This window comes from Semicossyphus pulcher, unplaced genomic scaffold, assembly GCF_022749685.1.
Source record: "Semicossyphus pulcher isolate SPU_LCO1_2020_fin unplaced genomic scaffold, fSemPul1.0.p SCAF_12, whole genome shotgun sequence".
NCBI classification, from domain to species: Eukaryota; Metazoa; Chordata; class Actinopteri; order Labriformes; family Labridae; genus Semicossyphus; species Semicossyphus pulcher.
In genome coordinates this window covers 13404177-13419005 of record NW_027211626.1, presented here as the reverse complement: position 1 = coordinate 13419005, position 14829 = coordinate 13404177, and the positions used below count along the sequence as shown (strand labels likewise).

At 40.6% G+C, this 14829-nt stretch overlaps 1 protein-coding gene across 1 annotated transcript in view; it reads left to right on the top strand.

Annotated features, from left to right (window-relative positions):
* Nucleotides 1–5198: 5198 nt before the first annotated feature.
* LOC138588427 (equilibrative nucleoside transporter 1-like) overlaps nucleotides 5199–14829 on the top strand; it is a 32945-nt gene continuing 23314 nt past the window's right edge. The window contains exon 1 of the mRNA XM_069658548.1: nucleotides 5199–5289. The gene's annotated coding sequence lies outside the window, so the exon portion shown is untranslated. The remainder of the gene's footprint in view (nucleotides 5290–14829) is intronic.

The window sequence follows — 14829 nt, the reverse complement described above, 5'->3', positions numbered from 1 at the left end:
CGAGGACATTTTAAAGAACTTATTTATGTAACGTCAACAGTTATCCACTTCTCCTTTGAGACAACGTTACAATCTGTTTATTATCTCCCCCACTTATGAGTTCCCGCAGGACACGTTAAAGTTGGAGTACTTTTATTAGCACATTTATTTGCCGGTCTCTGGTCTGAGAGGAGTATGGTTTACCAGTAGGTGGCACTGCAGGAGTCTTTATTTATGCAGTTGGTCCTCATCTTCACACAAAATAGATTATTTTGTCCTTTGACTTTGTTTCTATCAAGGCTCCCAACAGTTAAAAATTATTTGTAAGTTACTGACTAATTTAAACTGTATTACCAGGGCCTGTTGCATGTCTTGTACAGTCTAAGTTCAAGGGCAGGAAAGTGAAGATTGTTGCAAAACCACATTTTATTGCATTAAACTTCTCATCTGGAAAAACATCTGCCCCTACAGATGTCCTGAGTTTTAACCAGCTCTGTGTTTTTTGAGCAGGTCCAGTGTTGTTTAAACTTTACATTTCTTCTCATTGCGTGCATTTTAGTGGAAAAGCAGCTGCGAACCTACATTCACACAGTCATTAGGTTTTGAGTCGTTCATCCATGACTTTTTGGTCCCCTCAAAGGACCCCAAAGCTCGACTTGGATCGCTCCCAGGTGGCCTAAAACCTCCCACAGAACAGGAGCCGGTTCAGGAATCTCTGTGTTTGGGAAGCTGCTTCAGGCCATTCAGATTGCAGATTGTGAAGCTAAAGGGCTAATCAGGCCTCAGTGACCCTCAAGCCTAAAACCAACTCCCCTAAGCTGGTTATGTAAGCCCCTCTCTCCCCCACCACCACCCCCCTTAGGACACACAGGGTCACCAGCAAACACCCCTGGATCCTTGGGAACAGTGTCACACAATCTCATTAATCAGATGATTTGAATATCTGATATATTACGGGCTCAAGTAGCTGTTAGACTGTTGTACAGTATGTTCTTTTGTATGTACCCGCTGCGGTTTGACCCAGACAATTGCTATTTGAGAACATTTCTCCATACTTTTCTGTGAGAAAAAAAAGAGGGCAAGAGGTTAATCTTCTGTGAAGTTAAATTATGAAACTTACTCAGGGGAACCGGGGGTTTCTCTGTATTTGGGTCAGGCTGTGTCGCATAGATTAACACATGAGAAAAGGGGTTACACTGGCAGTTCTTCTGTATGCCTGTGTGAAAAGTGACATTTTGCACCCACGTGCTGTTTCGAAGAATTTCCCTGGCTCTACACAATCATCAGGAATTCCGCTGGCCTTCAGTTGCATAACTGGTTCATTGAGTTACTGCACCCGGTGAAGTCTCCACACAGCACCAAGAGAGTGTGTGGAGGGGGGAGCCAAAATCTGCACCCAGGTGTGGATGGAAGTGGTCCAAGGGGAGTTTCTGGTTTAAAGGAGATGCACGGAGGAGGTCTGACAGCATCATCCTCATGGGTTTGGGTTTGATGTGGAGGAGGGCAGCAAACATCTGGTGGACATCTGAAGCTGAAACGCACACAAACACACCAACAAGCGGAGGATGGGAAAGTTCTGTTCAATGTTGGAGGAGATAAAGTGCAGGATCAAGAAAAGTGATACCAGTTTGTCGGCTAGATACTCAAATACTTGTTCTGCAGTCCAACTTATCACACTCCTGCAGAAGTTGTTTTGGATCCAAGTTTTTTAGTCCAAAGATTTACTGATTTTGAGGAAGAGTGGATTAGCCTTATTGTTTACTTTCTGTTGCTAATCCCGGTATTTATCAATCGCATGCTGGATCTGTCTTGCATAGAGGAGCTCTGCTATTAAAAGCAGAGAGCGTGATGCAGCTGTTGTTGTGGTCAGTGGTGTACTTTGTAAATGTATGCCATGGGGCACGAGCGTGCAGAAAGTGGTGATGTGAAACAGCAACAGAGGCAACTCAACCACAGAGGCATCACATGAGGGCCCATTGCCTCACACGTAGGAGTGTGCAGAGGCCAACTTATTTTCCAACATGTATGATTTATCCACTGGAAAGGCACTTTATCATTTTTTATTAACTACAGGGGCATCTACGAGGGCACTTTTACAGCGGTTTTTTCAAACATGGGGGCACCGTGGAGGCCGTGCCATTTTGGGGCAATTTTTCAATCTGCCACACCTTGATTTTTTCCCTATGTTCTCCAAAACAAACAGCTATTTTATATTTATCATTTAAGCTTACTGTTTTACTAAAACAATGAGCTTTGCACAGATTATCATCAGATTATCCTCAGATAATTACATCACCCACCAGCAGTTTTACACTTCAGGTCTTTATTGACCGGCACACTATGAAGATGTTTGATTGCAAAAACAATATTGTTCTTCATCTTACAGATTATTATTCATTTAACAATTGCTTAGACAACTTGGATGAATTATCTACTGTATACAGTATCACTAATGCTGCATGTTAACAAGACATTATGTTACATGAATGTGCTCCATAATGTCTTAGAGCTTGTATAAACTCTCTGACTCCTACAAAATATGTGACTAATTTGTAACATCAAATGGCAGCAAAATTATAAGAATGTTTTAAATAGATTTATCTGCTCAGTTGCAAATTGTATATATTATAGGTGACAAAAAGCATCTGCAAAATACTCAGAGCCAAAGACTAATAAAGAAAATTCATCGTTAAGGAGCTTCAGTTTGTGTGGTTCAGGTTACAGAGAGAGAATCGTGTTGGTTTAATATTAAAAAGGAATATTTAATCAAAACAAAGTTTTACAAACCTTAATCAAAGTACCTTTAACTACAAGAAGGACTCAGGATGTTCACCTAAGTTTGAGTGCTGTACCTCCACACTGACCACCTCACCATGATTGCCTTCAATCAAACAAGCTAAACAAAACAGCCAAATCAGGGTAGCAAGTAAACAAATGAAAAGCATAGAAACTAAATTTCTAATTTGCTTTGACTGCTTTACCTGTCCAAATTTTTTTTATCACGAATTAACAACCTTTTCCTGCACCAGTATGCATGTCTACGCCCCTGTCTTGTTAAATCTCTGCTTGGGCTGTATTGCCAGTTCATCTGGTTTGCTATTAGTGTTACAGAGCCGGTCAGTATGAATAAAGCCCTTTGTGTGTGTGTGTGTGTGTGTGTGTGTGTGTGTGTGTGTGTGTGTGTGTGTGTGTGTGTGTGTGTGACCAAGAAATGTGGTTATGGATTCTGACGCATGGTATGAAAGGATTATAATCTGCTGCTTTATTTGTTAAAAAGGAAAATACAGTTACCAGCTGCCCTGTTTGCCATTTGCCGAAATCTGGACCAGTCACCCCCCTCCTGCCTCCCCCGTCTCCCCAGCCCGTCTCTCGGTGCCAGCTGCAGGACTGCGCAGCGTTGAGTTGAGTTTTGCAGCTGAATGAGACGAGAGACAAACAGACGAATGAATGCATGAACGCTGTTGCCTTCGAACCGACGTGCTGCTCACATGTGAGGGCATCGCAGGCCGGTTGTGTGAGGGTAAGTGTGTTTCTCTTGCGTCGGAGATAGGAGGTAAATGACGGTGTTCAGACTGCTGATACAGCCTGCCAAAAATACCTCCAGCCCGGGGGGAAGGCGGGGGGGTCTGTATGTGATGCCCACACGCAGTGCACGTTGCTATTCTCTGCTTGACAAACACGGTTTGCACTCGATTCTGCAGAGCTGGTGAAGCTCCAGATACGGTAACAAGGTCAACTGGTCACAAAGTCGCAGTGCGCTGCTCGGAGGTGACATCACAGAGCTGAAAGTGCGCCAGGTGGTGTGTGACTACGCTTTACATAGACAGCCTGAATGCCTTCATGCTTAAATGGTCTGTATTAAGACCTGGAGTATGTCTGTGTCAGTAATCCAGCATGCATGTTGTGATAGCTGCAGAGGAAGTTGAAAGCTGACTTGCTTTGGTCTCAGATTTTCTTAAAGCCAAAGGTTGACACTTGAACACAGTCAGAGTTGAGGCATCACAGCAGGAGACAGTGTGAGAATATAGTTCCTCCTCACACACACACACACTTACACACTCACACAGCAGGAGACAGCATGAAAGAGCTCCAAGAATAACCCCACTGAGCTTAAAACCACTACTGAATCATGTAAACACTTGGTATACTATGTTTTCACACAGTTTAAAGCTCTGCTCTCCATAGTGTGTTTCATACAATGTTGTTGGAGTGTTAATAACTTCTGTGGCTGCTTGCTTATCAGCGGGCATGGGGCTCTGAGAAAGCTGCTATTCCCACAGTGATAACCTGCTCTGTTGATGTCAGTTTTCACCTGCAATGAGCCGAAAGAAGCTAAAGATGCTGTTGCTGCTATTCTCAAAACAGTAATCAATAATCAATTAATTAGTCATTAGAATAATAACTGATGACAGATTTCATAAGTGGTTAAATAGTTTTAAGTCATTCATCACATAATCATCATCTGACATGTTGTGAAAAAGTCAGCAGAGGCCAAGATATCTGGCCTTTTAATTCCCTATATGAGCCTACATTTCCCAAAATGCAACTCATGGTGAACTCTTATAGTAGGGCTTCCCTGCCAGGTGAACGTCCCCGTCTTTAACTCGCCAAACCTCCAGTTTTGCGTTGAAGCTTTCTGTTATAAAGTTTTATTTCAAGCTAAAACTTCCTGTAATCTGGATGGCATCACTATGACATCATCGGGGGTTACCCTTTTCTGTTTTTACAGCTGGCGGAGTACTCTTGTTAAAGGGATAGTTGGTTTCTCAGGTGACGTGATCCATCAGCTGTTTCTAAGAGAACACGCTGGAATTGGTAACTTGTGAGACGACGTTTGTTGTCACAGAGGAAAATATATGTGGTGCGAATTTGTGATTTTCCTGGTTGTAGTAATAAAAAAAAATCCACCGCATGTATTTCATCGTTTTCCTGACACGGCTCGTGCCCTTAGAGATACCGTTGGATCCATTGTTAAAGGTAAATCTTCCTCATCAGTTTCATTGTCCGACATGTTTATTTGAATGACGTGGATAAGTCAGAATCAACGTGAACTGGCTACTATGTCGGTATACCTGAGAAACCGGCCTGCCGCAGGCATAGTGATACTGGATTTGTCAAGAGATAAAATAGTGCCAAATGAACGGCGCAGTATATGACATCGTAGGACGATGATTTAGTGTTGGAAACGGATCACCATTGCCTGCGTGTTGTTTTTGTAGGGTAAAACTTTTTGGATTCATGACCTTGGCATCTCACCGGGACTACCTACTCTACGTTCGGAACCAGACAGAACTCCGACCACGGGACTCGGTGAGTAAGCTAATAGCTTTGCATCCGCTACATTACTGGCAAGTATGGTGTCAAAAACCCCTAACTATCCCTTTAAGTAAGCGTGCCCTGTATGTGCATCAGCAGAATGGCTCTGTTATCAACTACTGGTGAAACTTCCAAGAGATTAATGGGTATTACAAATATCCTTGACCCTGATTGTATTCTGCCAGAGTCTTCTCAAGTGGCAGAGGCACGCAGAGAAAAGTCCTTTATCTGAGCTCACAGTTGAAAGTTGGATTCAGTCATGTTTTCTTGTAATCAGCCTTCAGCGCTGCCCTAACATTAAACCCAGTTGAACTGTATCTTTACGCAGCTCTCTCCGTCACCTGATCCCTTACCAGGTCATGACCGTGTGTCTCGCGACAACAAGATGTCTATAATTAGAAAACCATACAGGAGTAACCGCACATAAGAATGTAGTGGGGTAATATGACGATTGAAACCAGGCGACCAGGGAAAGGATCATCAAAAGCGTCATTGTGTTTAAAGCCGCATTCCCACTGGCACTAAAGGTCATGATGAATCAGGGTAATTGACTGAGGACAAAAAAGAGAGCAGGAACTTATTTGAGAAATGATTGAATCCTTCAGCTTACTGGAGCTCAAGAGTAAGGCTTCAAATTGCTTGACTCTGACCAAGAGTCCAAAACTGCAGATAACAATAAGAAAAAAGGGAAAGAGTTATAAATTTAAAGAATATTCACGTTTAAGAGGCTGGAACGAGCAAATGTTTAAAATGTTAGCCGTACTAGCATATGGGTGGCTGTCTCATTCAACTACTTTAGTCCAGACTTAAATATCTCAACAAATACTTTAACTTCATAGCTTACTGTTTCTGGATCCCATTCGATGTATCCAAATTACTGTGGTTTTCCCCTGATTTTTCCTTAAGTGCCACCATTAGGTCCAAATTTAAAATTGTTGCATTCAACATAAAATTACGCAGCCCCCATCTCTCTCAGAGCAAGAAGCTCAAACTCTGTTGTAAAGTTGTACCGCCGTGTTCTTGGACGTAAAAATTGTGAATATGATCATTCTGAAGGTAAATCAAGTAATATTTCAAGATTAAACAACATAATTGACTGAGAATTAATGACTCAAGTTACCATCATTTAAGTCAACAGCTAACGTTAGCCTTCAACCAAAATTCCTAGCTTACATATCTGTTAGCTACCTATCAAGATTGTTAGCCAGGAATTTGCACCTTTCCCTTTGTAGTTTTTAAAATTATCAAATGCTAATGCTAGCTAGGTATTGGTTGTATGCAAACCTTAGCAGTTGTCTAACAGTATCTAATGACTTAGCCAAAATGTTTGCTTTGCTTTGAAATATAGCCTGATGTCCCTTCAGATTTTCACTATCCACTGACTTTTCAGTTACTGATCTATCGAGAGGCAGTGAAACTAAAACAATTTTTTAAGACCAATATTTTGGACCAGGAAGCAATGGAACGAGGTGGCCTGGTCTGATGAATAATTTTTTCTTTTACATCATGTGGATGGTCGGGTGCGTGTGCGTTGCTTACCTGGGGAAAACATGGCACCAGGATGCACTATGGGAAGAAGGCGAGCCGGTGGAGGCAGCGTGACACTTTGGACAATGTTCTCCTGGGAAACCTTGGGTCCTGCCCTTCATGTGGATGTTACTTTGACACGTACCACCTACCTAAACATTGTTGGAGGCCAAGTACATCTCTTCATGGAACCAATATTCCCTAACGCCTGTGGCCTCTTTCAGTCGGATAGTGCGCCCTGCCACACTGCAAACATGGTTCAGGAATGCTTTCAGGAACACAACAACAATTCAGGCTGTTGACTTGGCCTCCAAAGTCACCAGATCTCAAACCAATCGAGCATCTGTGGGATGTGCTGGACAAACAAGTCCGATCCATGGAGGCCCCACCTCGCAACTTACAGGACTTACAGGATCTGCTGCTCACGTCTTGGTGCCAGATACCTCAGCACACCTTCAGAGGTCTAGTGGAGTCCATGCCTCGACGGGTCAGGGCTGTTTTGGCGGCAGAAGGGGGACCTACACAAAATTAGGCAGGTGGTTATGGCTGATCGATACCAGCTATATGACACCAGTTATATAACAACTTATACTGGCTAAATGACCTGAGGCCAAGAGTTGGCGGGAAGGGAGGAGAGAGGGTCTGATGCTGATTTTAAAAAATCCCTATGGTGAAATACTTGAGAATATTTGTTCAGAAAATAAGTCTTTCCACAGGCCAGTTTAGTTAAAACACATTGGAATGTGCTCTCATTAACTTTCAATAAATAAATAAGCTTAGGATTGTTTTTATATCAGCGATAATACACACACATGCATTTGAGCTTGTTGTGATTAGAGGAGGCGAAATGGGGTCAGTCTGGCTTCTATCAGCACATTTCCACACGGATATGCATTCATCAGACCGGTAGGATTAATTCACTTTACTTCACAATAAAAGAATTTGGTCAAAATGTTTCTGCAGAAAGACTGAAAGGGTTAGAGGGACATTCAGGGGATGATATTACATAAGTTCCTTTTGTTGGTTCAGGGAAACGCCCAGGAATAATGTCAAACACATGTTTGCCATTCTAAATGTTCTCTTAACATTGGAACAACATTTTGCCATTGCCTTCATGTGTGTTGTCCACAAAGTTAACTGCCTGGATATAATAAATCAGATGTTCTACATCTGTCATTGGAGTTGACAGTTTTTTATAGAAGCACTTCCTCTCCCAAATCCCCAAAAAGAGCTTTTAGAACAGTTTGTTCATACAGGTCCAACAGGGTCTTAGACTTAAAAATCTGCAAGCCCAGTGTGTTTCAAAGAGAGAGGTTATCACTTCAATACTTTCCTCCAGAAATGTGGATTTAATAAGGTCAGATGAAAGGAAAAAAGGTTAAGGAATGAGAGAGTAATGCCAATTTCAAGATTTAAATGTTTAAATTCTGGCTTTCTACAATGACTGTGCACAGCTAGGGAAAGAGACAAACTTCATGCCTACATGCCCATGCATCCACTTTCCTGACTTTTACCTTTTACTGTCTGTGCCACATAAAAGTCATATTATTGTACACGTAGCTTTGCTTGCCTTCGTGTGAAAGGAGAAGTTCCCTTCTGAGATTATGAAGGAAACGAATGTATTGCCCTTGTCGACAGAGGTATAACTTGTCAGTTCTTAAGTGTCATATTGGTTATGCCAAGACCTCTGCCCTTTAGCCACCTCAGACTATGTGTGAAACCACCGGTTTGGACCCAAAAGAACGACTTGATGACCAAGTAAAATAGGATTTGAGATGTATTTATTGTCAGAGCGTGGGCAGGAGTCAGAAAAGAAGATACGGAAGGTAACAGGAAGAGGTGGCGTCCGTGGAGTTAGTCAGAGATGTGGACTTGAGACTTGGTGACTTCAAACTGCAAACTGGGAATCATGATTGGATGACTCAAAAAGCTCCCCGATATGTGCTTGTCATGATTGGATGGCTGGCTGTCAGTCAAACTCCTCGTCATTCATAGCTGGAGGTAAAAAAAGAGTGTTTCTATTATAAGCTCAGAAGTCTGCATGGCCAAGATGTTGAGGCCAGAGCACGAATATATTGTAAGATACAGAGCCTGTGGGCTAAGACACAGTATATTCCTAGGAGGATGTCACCTGTGAGTCTTAAGTAATAAAAAAAAACCGCCCACACAAGCACACTTTTACTCACACTTCTTGAGGTTTGTTGATTCTGACGACATTGCACAACCTGGCTAGACTGCCAAATGTTTTTTTAAGACAACCACAACTTCAGCAAAGTTTAGTCAGCTAAAATGGGCAGCAGCTTTCAGTCTCCACTATTTTCAGACTAGAGTTTGGAGTCTATAATTCACAATTTTGTTCAGTCTAAATGATGCTACAAAGTTATTGTTTCATCATGCAACGTAACATGTTACAAAGCTGAAGATTAAAATTGATTCATAATAATTAGCTGTTTATTTATTTATTAAGTAAAAGTTGTTGTAATCTTCGAGGTTGTTGGCTTTTGTTTGTTTTGTGGTTTCATGTATACTTTTAGTTTCTGGATTGTCCAACAAATAAGAAGATGTCACTTTAGGCTCTGTCGACTTGTAATTATCATCCATATAAAAGCATATTAAAGGTACTTTGCATTAATTTTAGAAAACTACTGTTCTTAAAATTGGTGGCCATGTAGTAAACAGCCGTCTTACATAATGTTGGCATAATCGAACGCTGACAGGACAGATACAAGACGAAGCGTGATTGAACGAAATCTCATTAAGCTATACACCTCAGCTTGTACCATTCACTACATTACTTACTCTTGGCTGAAAGACACACAGTTTGCCATAATATATAAGTAAATTTTATGGTCACGTTAGCTGGTGATGTCATTTTGAATTCACTCAGAAATTTGCCAGTGAAAAATGTAAATGAGTCATCAAGCTTAGGTTAGTAAGCTAGCTATAGCATGGCTGCATGTTTTTAGCTCTGGTAAGTTAGTTGATATAAAATAATTTGCATACAGCAACTTATTATTTTCCAAGTCAGACCAGTCCTGTCCTGGGAGTTTGGATAAATTAGCTGATGTTAACCACACAAGACGGTGTTTGCCAAGTAAGCTACCTAGCAATTTGTCTGCGTTAGCTGGCAGTCTTTCATTAGCTTACAAAAACAAACAAAGTTCCCCCATGAAGTAAATGCCCTGTGAATTTTTACTGTAGTTCTCCTCCAAATGTAAATTATATTCCCATTCAGCCAGAACGGCCCCGCAAATAAGAACTTTTGTGTTTGGCGCAGACTTTGTGGTGTTTGTCGGTAGTTTGTTTTCGTTAGCTAGTGTTTGAAGTGGTTGGCGCAGTAGTTGAGCTGAAGAGAGGCATGCCACTCAGGAGTGTGCATAAACATCACGTTTTTGAGTCTTAATTCAAAGTACAATTTGTTCACACATTGCCGGAACAAAGCACTAAATTAAATTGCTGCAGTCCCCACTTTTTGCAAAAGCGAGGACTTAAATGGCTGTGCGCTATAACTCATGTAATAAGATAGAAAACATTGTGTATCCATTTTCTACATTATAAAAAGCATTCTCTAAAAAGTTCTGATACATGCACTGCATACATAAAAACCCCATTCTCGATTGAACGTTTGTCTTTGTTGAAAATAAGAATCTCTGTATAGACAGTCCTCGCTCACAGAAGTGCTGTGTAAACAAAACATAATCAGCTGACTCTCCAAAATAAGTTTCAGAGACATCCTGCTTCCTAATGTTTTGCTAATGCTTACTATGGTTACTCTTTAAATACCAACCAGAGTCGTGTTTCCTTGTACTGAGGTGTCGCCTGACATTGTGTTGTATAATGAGGCCATGCAAGGCAAGACATACAAACAGCACTGGGACGACCACCAAGCCCTGTCTGAAAAGCATTTGCCCGAATTTAGATCTGCTCAAAATTTTAAAGTTTTAAAAAGTAAAATGTCCTCAGTAGACATGTGAAATCAGACACTTTATTATATGGGGGAGACACTTCCATGTAGTCCACATGGAGCTGAGGCGTTTCTTATAGTCCATTGATCCCACTTGCACAGGGTCAACCAGATTTAATTTTTTTGATTAATTCAAATTGTGCCTTTAAATCTGAATAACTGTGTTTGGGGCTGCAGAAGTACTCTGGGAACATAACATTTACTCATCATTACCTTTTAAGTTGCGCAAACTTGCCTGTACTTGCCTGTAGCCTACTTTTGAACCTTTACTTCAGACATGAACCGGTACTTCTCCTTCTATAGAAGTATCTATTCTTCCAATTGAATATACAATGTATATACTTTTTCCACCTCTGATTTTCTGTCCACCTGGCAAATCACCACCACAAGACAATGTAAATGATTGGATTCTTATTTATAGTGCTTACGTCATTGTAAAATGGGCTGAGAGTGATCAGGTATGCATCAACGCAACCTTAACTGACCATTAACATCTCCAGGGAAGGTTTAATTATCATTGTATTAATCACCTGTTCATCAAAATTCTCCTGAACGATAAAGCCTTGAGCATGTCTTTGTAAATCTGATGGCTTCAACAGATGTCCTCCAGGGTCCACAAGAGTCAAGCAAACAAAGAGGAGCTGTTTCAAACAATCGGGGGAGTAATGGTTCGATACCACTAACACTGGAAAATACAACTGGAGCCGTCTCACGAAGCAATGCATGGAGAACAATTGAGTAATGGGTTTTAAATGGGCAAACAGGATGTTAAATGGACACAAGTGCGCCATAGTAATCATGGTATTGGAAGCACTCCAAAATGTTAAACAAAAAGATAAGACCTTGCACTCAGTTGACTCTGTTTGATTATTTTCCTAGTCAGGACAGGCGAACAAGATGGCTGACAACCTCTGATAAGATAAACGGGATGGGCCAGGATGAGGACTGATAAGGACGATCTTTAAAAGGAGTGAAAAGACAGAAAATCAATGAAAAGTAAAGTAGATCAATACGTCGTCATGCGTTAAATGAATACAGAACTATCAGTATGTTAACAGCTAAGACTGTCAGCAGGGAATTCAGATTTCCATGACTGATTAAACAGATGATGTTATGTGCACCATGAAAATATATCTGATTACATGCAGGCACACATTCAGACATGTTGGCAGTGTTTGACATGTAGCGTTAACGTTGCGAGTGCAGCAGAGGAATGAGCGTGCACGTGAACACCTCACATGTGTTCATGCCAGTACAAACTGTACCATGGTAGAGAGCAGCATAACAGCCTGTAAAATATAAAGACATACTCATATGAGCACTTAAGAAATTAAATTAAAGTAGAGAAAAGGGAGAAGTTTGAGCAGGGTTATGGTTTTGTCCCACACTGATTTTGAATGATTTTTGGCCTCTTTTTTTTGTCAGAAGCTTATCTGAAAAACTGCAACCCAATTTATGATATTATCTTCATTTGTGATTGAATAAAGTCATTAAGTAACCGGTTGAAAAGGATCTTCAAAACAGTGCAGATGATATTGTTTTAGTTAAGGTTAACAATACACAACAAAGGCTGAGTTTTGCCTACATTTTCTAACATCCACATCTGATATCAGAGGACACTCGTTTAGTGAACTCACCAGGACCTATGGCTTGAACAGGCAGGTATATCTGTGTATTGTTAGCATACAAATGAAATAAGAACTTATTTCCAGTCCATGATATTCCCAAGGATATACATGTGCAAAGAGAAGAAAAATTGTCCCAAATCGGACCCCTGAGGCACACCATTCCTACAGAAAATGAAGAGATGTAGTTGTTTAGAACGATGCAGACTTTCTGATGTGTGGTTGTGTGAGGTATTTAGCAATAGTAAGTATATTACCAACAGCATGGCCCCAGTTTGGAAAAGCAGGCGTGAGTACCGTTATGGAAGCTAAGCTACTGAGTCGGGTGTAGCCAAAGTTATAACCTCTATAGACCTGAGCAGTTCCCTGCCTGTTTAAGTATGTGTGGATTTAACCTTTAACACAACCTCAGTCATTGGGAACACACTGCTACTACACATGTCAAAAGCACAGGAAAGTAAATTAATTAGTGCTAAGTGAAAGGAAGACGTGTTGACACACAACCCTCCTCCCCGTATTGTTTAACAGAATTGAGGTGTTGGGGAAATCCTGAATTGAAAGAGTGTTCAATTCGTTGGAAGATTAGCAACTCACTGTTGCTGAAACTAGTGTAGGATATATCTGATAGTCATGAGAGGATAAACATTTCAGCTAAGTTATAGGCCACTAAATCATAAATGTATCTGGCATGGTTGCTTCATTTTTTGGATAACAGTTAAGCCTTTGACGACATTTAGCACATTCAAGATTATTGATAAATGAAAAATGATAGAAGTTAGCAGGGGTGAACAGGGTAATCTCAGCATATACAAGTTTGATGGTTTTAGAGATTTGGGATGTTTTCCATGGCTGCAGAGAGGAATGTGAGCAACAAACCATCACAAGTGAAGAATTTTGGGCCTAATGCCAAATTTGAAGATGTTGACTTTAAGTAAAGAGGTGAATTCCATAACAGACTGTCTCACTGTTATCTCTCTGTCCTTAAATGCACCACAGGATTGAGAGGAACGCATTGTCTTTGCGGCAGCAGATTTGTCCACGATCCATTCTGACAGGTATTTCAAAGTAGTGTGGAACCCTTAAAGACCACTCACGCTCTCCTGGGAATTTGAAGGGGCTACTAAGGTAAAGATGAGGAGGGATTTCACCCTAACAGACCTCCCTGAGGAGTTTTTGTCTTTTTGTCTTGGTCGCTCCTGTCCAAAACCTTAATCTTCAAAACGGAGCCAGACCTCGAAATTCCTAATCCCAAATGGGATTTACCTCACTCTCTCTGTCTCAGGAGCCATTTAGGGGTTGAAGAGGGCGTCCGCTGGAATTCCTTTTTTGCCGCTGTCCTCTTAAATCTCAGTATGTGGTCAGAAAGCCACTTCCAGGCCCTTCATGTCATGCCTCCCTTTTCTTCCAGATCTTGCCTCTTATGCCACAGACTTCACAGGATAGCTTGAATTAGACATGCATATTGTTTATTTGCTCGTATACTTGTGGTCTAAAAATGGCATGAGACGGAACTGTCAGGGGTCAGGAGGAAGTGGAGGAGTTGATGACATAAGATTTTTAGGTCTGACAATAGAGATGCCTACAAATATGCAACAAAAGGGGGCCACTGAACGTGCTTCTAGGTTCTTCTTGACAATGTGTTACAAGCTACTGCTGGAATATATGAGGTTCTTATCAGGTTTATTTGGCCTATTGTTATCAACATCTACAGATATACTGTCACACAGGTACCCAGTAAGGTAGCATACTTTGACTGAAGCACTTAATGATGTTGAGTTACTTGTTCTTGTATTCTAGATTAGAATTTGTACTTTATAACCATAGACCAAATTATATTTTTTAAGAAAAAATAGAAGATTAAAGAATCATTTTTAACATATTTATAGATATTTTTGTAACAGAACTTTTTTTTTCTGTTATTTTGTGACCCGTGAAAACAATGGACTTAACATCTGTACTAGAGTAAGCCAAAGTTAGCTCCACTAATGATATTACATTGCATTATATTAGATGGCATTTATTCAAATTAGACTATAGTGGAATTACACAAGTAATCACAGAAATCAAATGCAATCAGATAACAAGTAATTTGATTACAATTGGTAAAGTAATCTCATCATGAGTAATCCAATTACAGATGACACTGAATTGAATTCAAATGATTTTAACTTTTACAATTGAGGACATTTGTGAGATTTTATCACATTGCTTCAGATTACACTCCAAATTGGATTTTACTGGAATCACAAAAGTAAAGTGAATCTGGAAAAAGTGAAAGTGTAGTTTTAGCTTTGGCGACGCCATTTGACTGTATACTGGCTTCCAAGTTTGCACTGCAACTCTTATAGTGTAAAATACTTATATGTTTTATATTAGCAGAATGCATGTGCCACTGTGCCATGTACTGCATACACATAT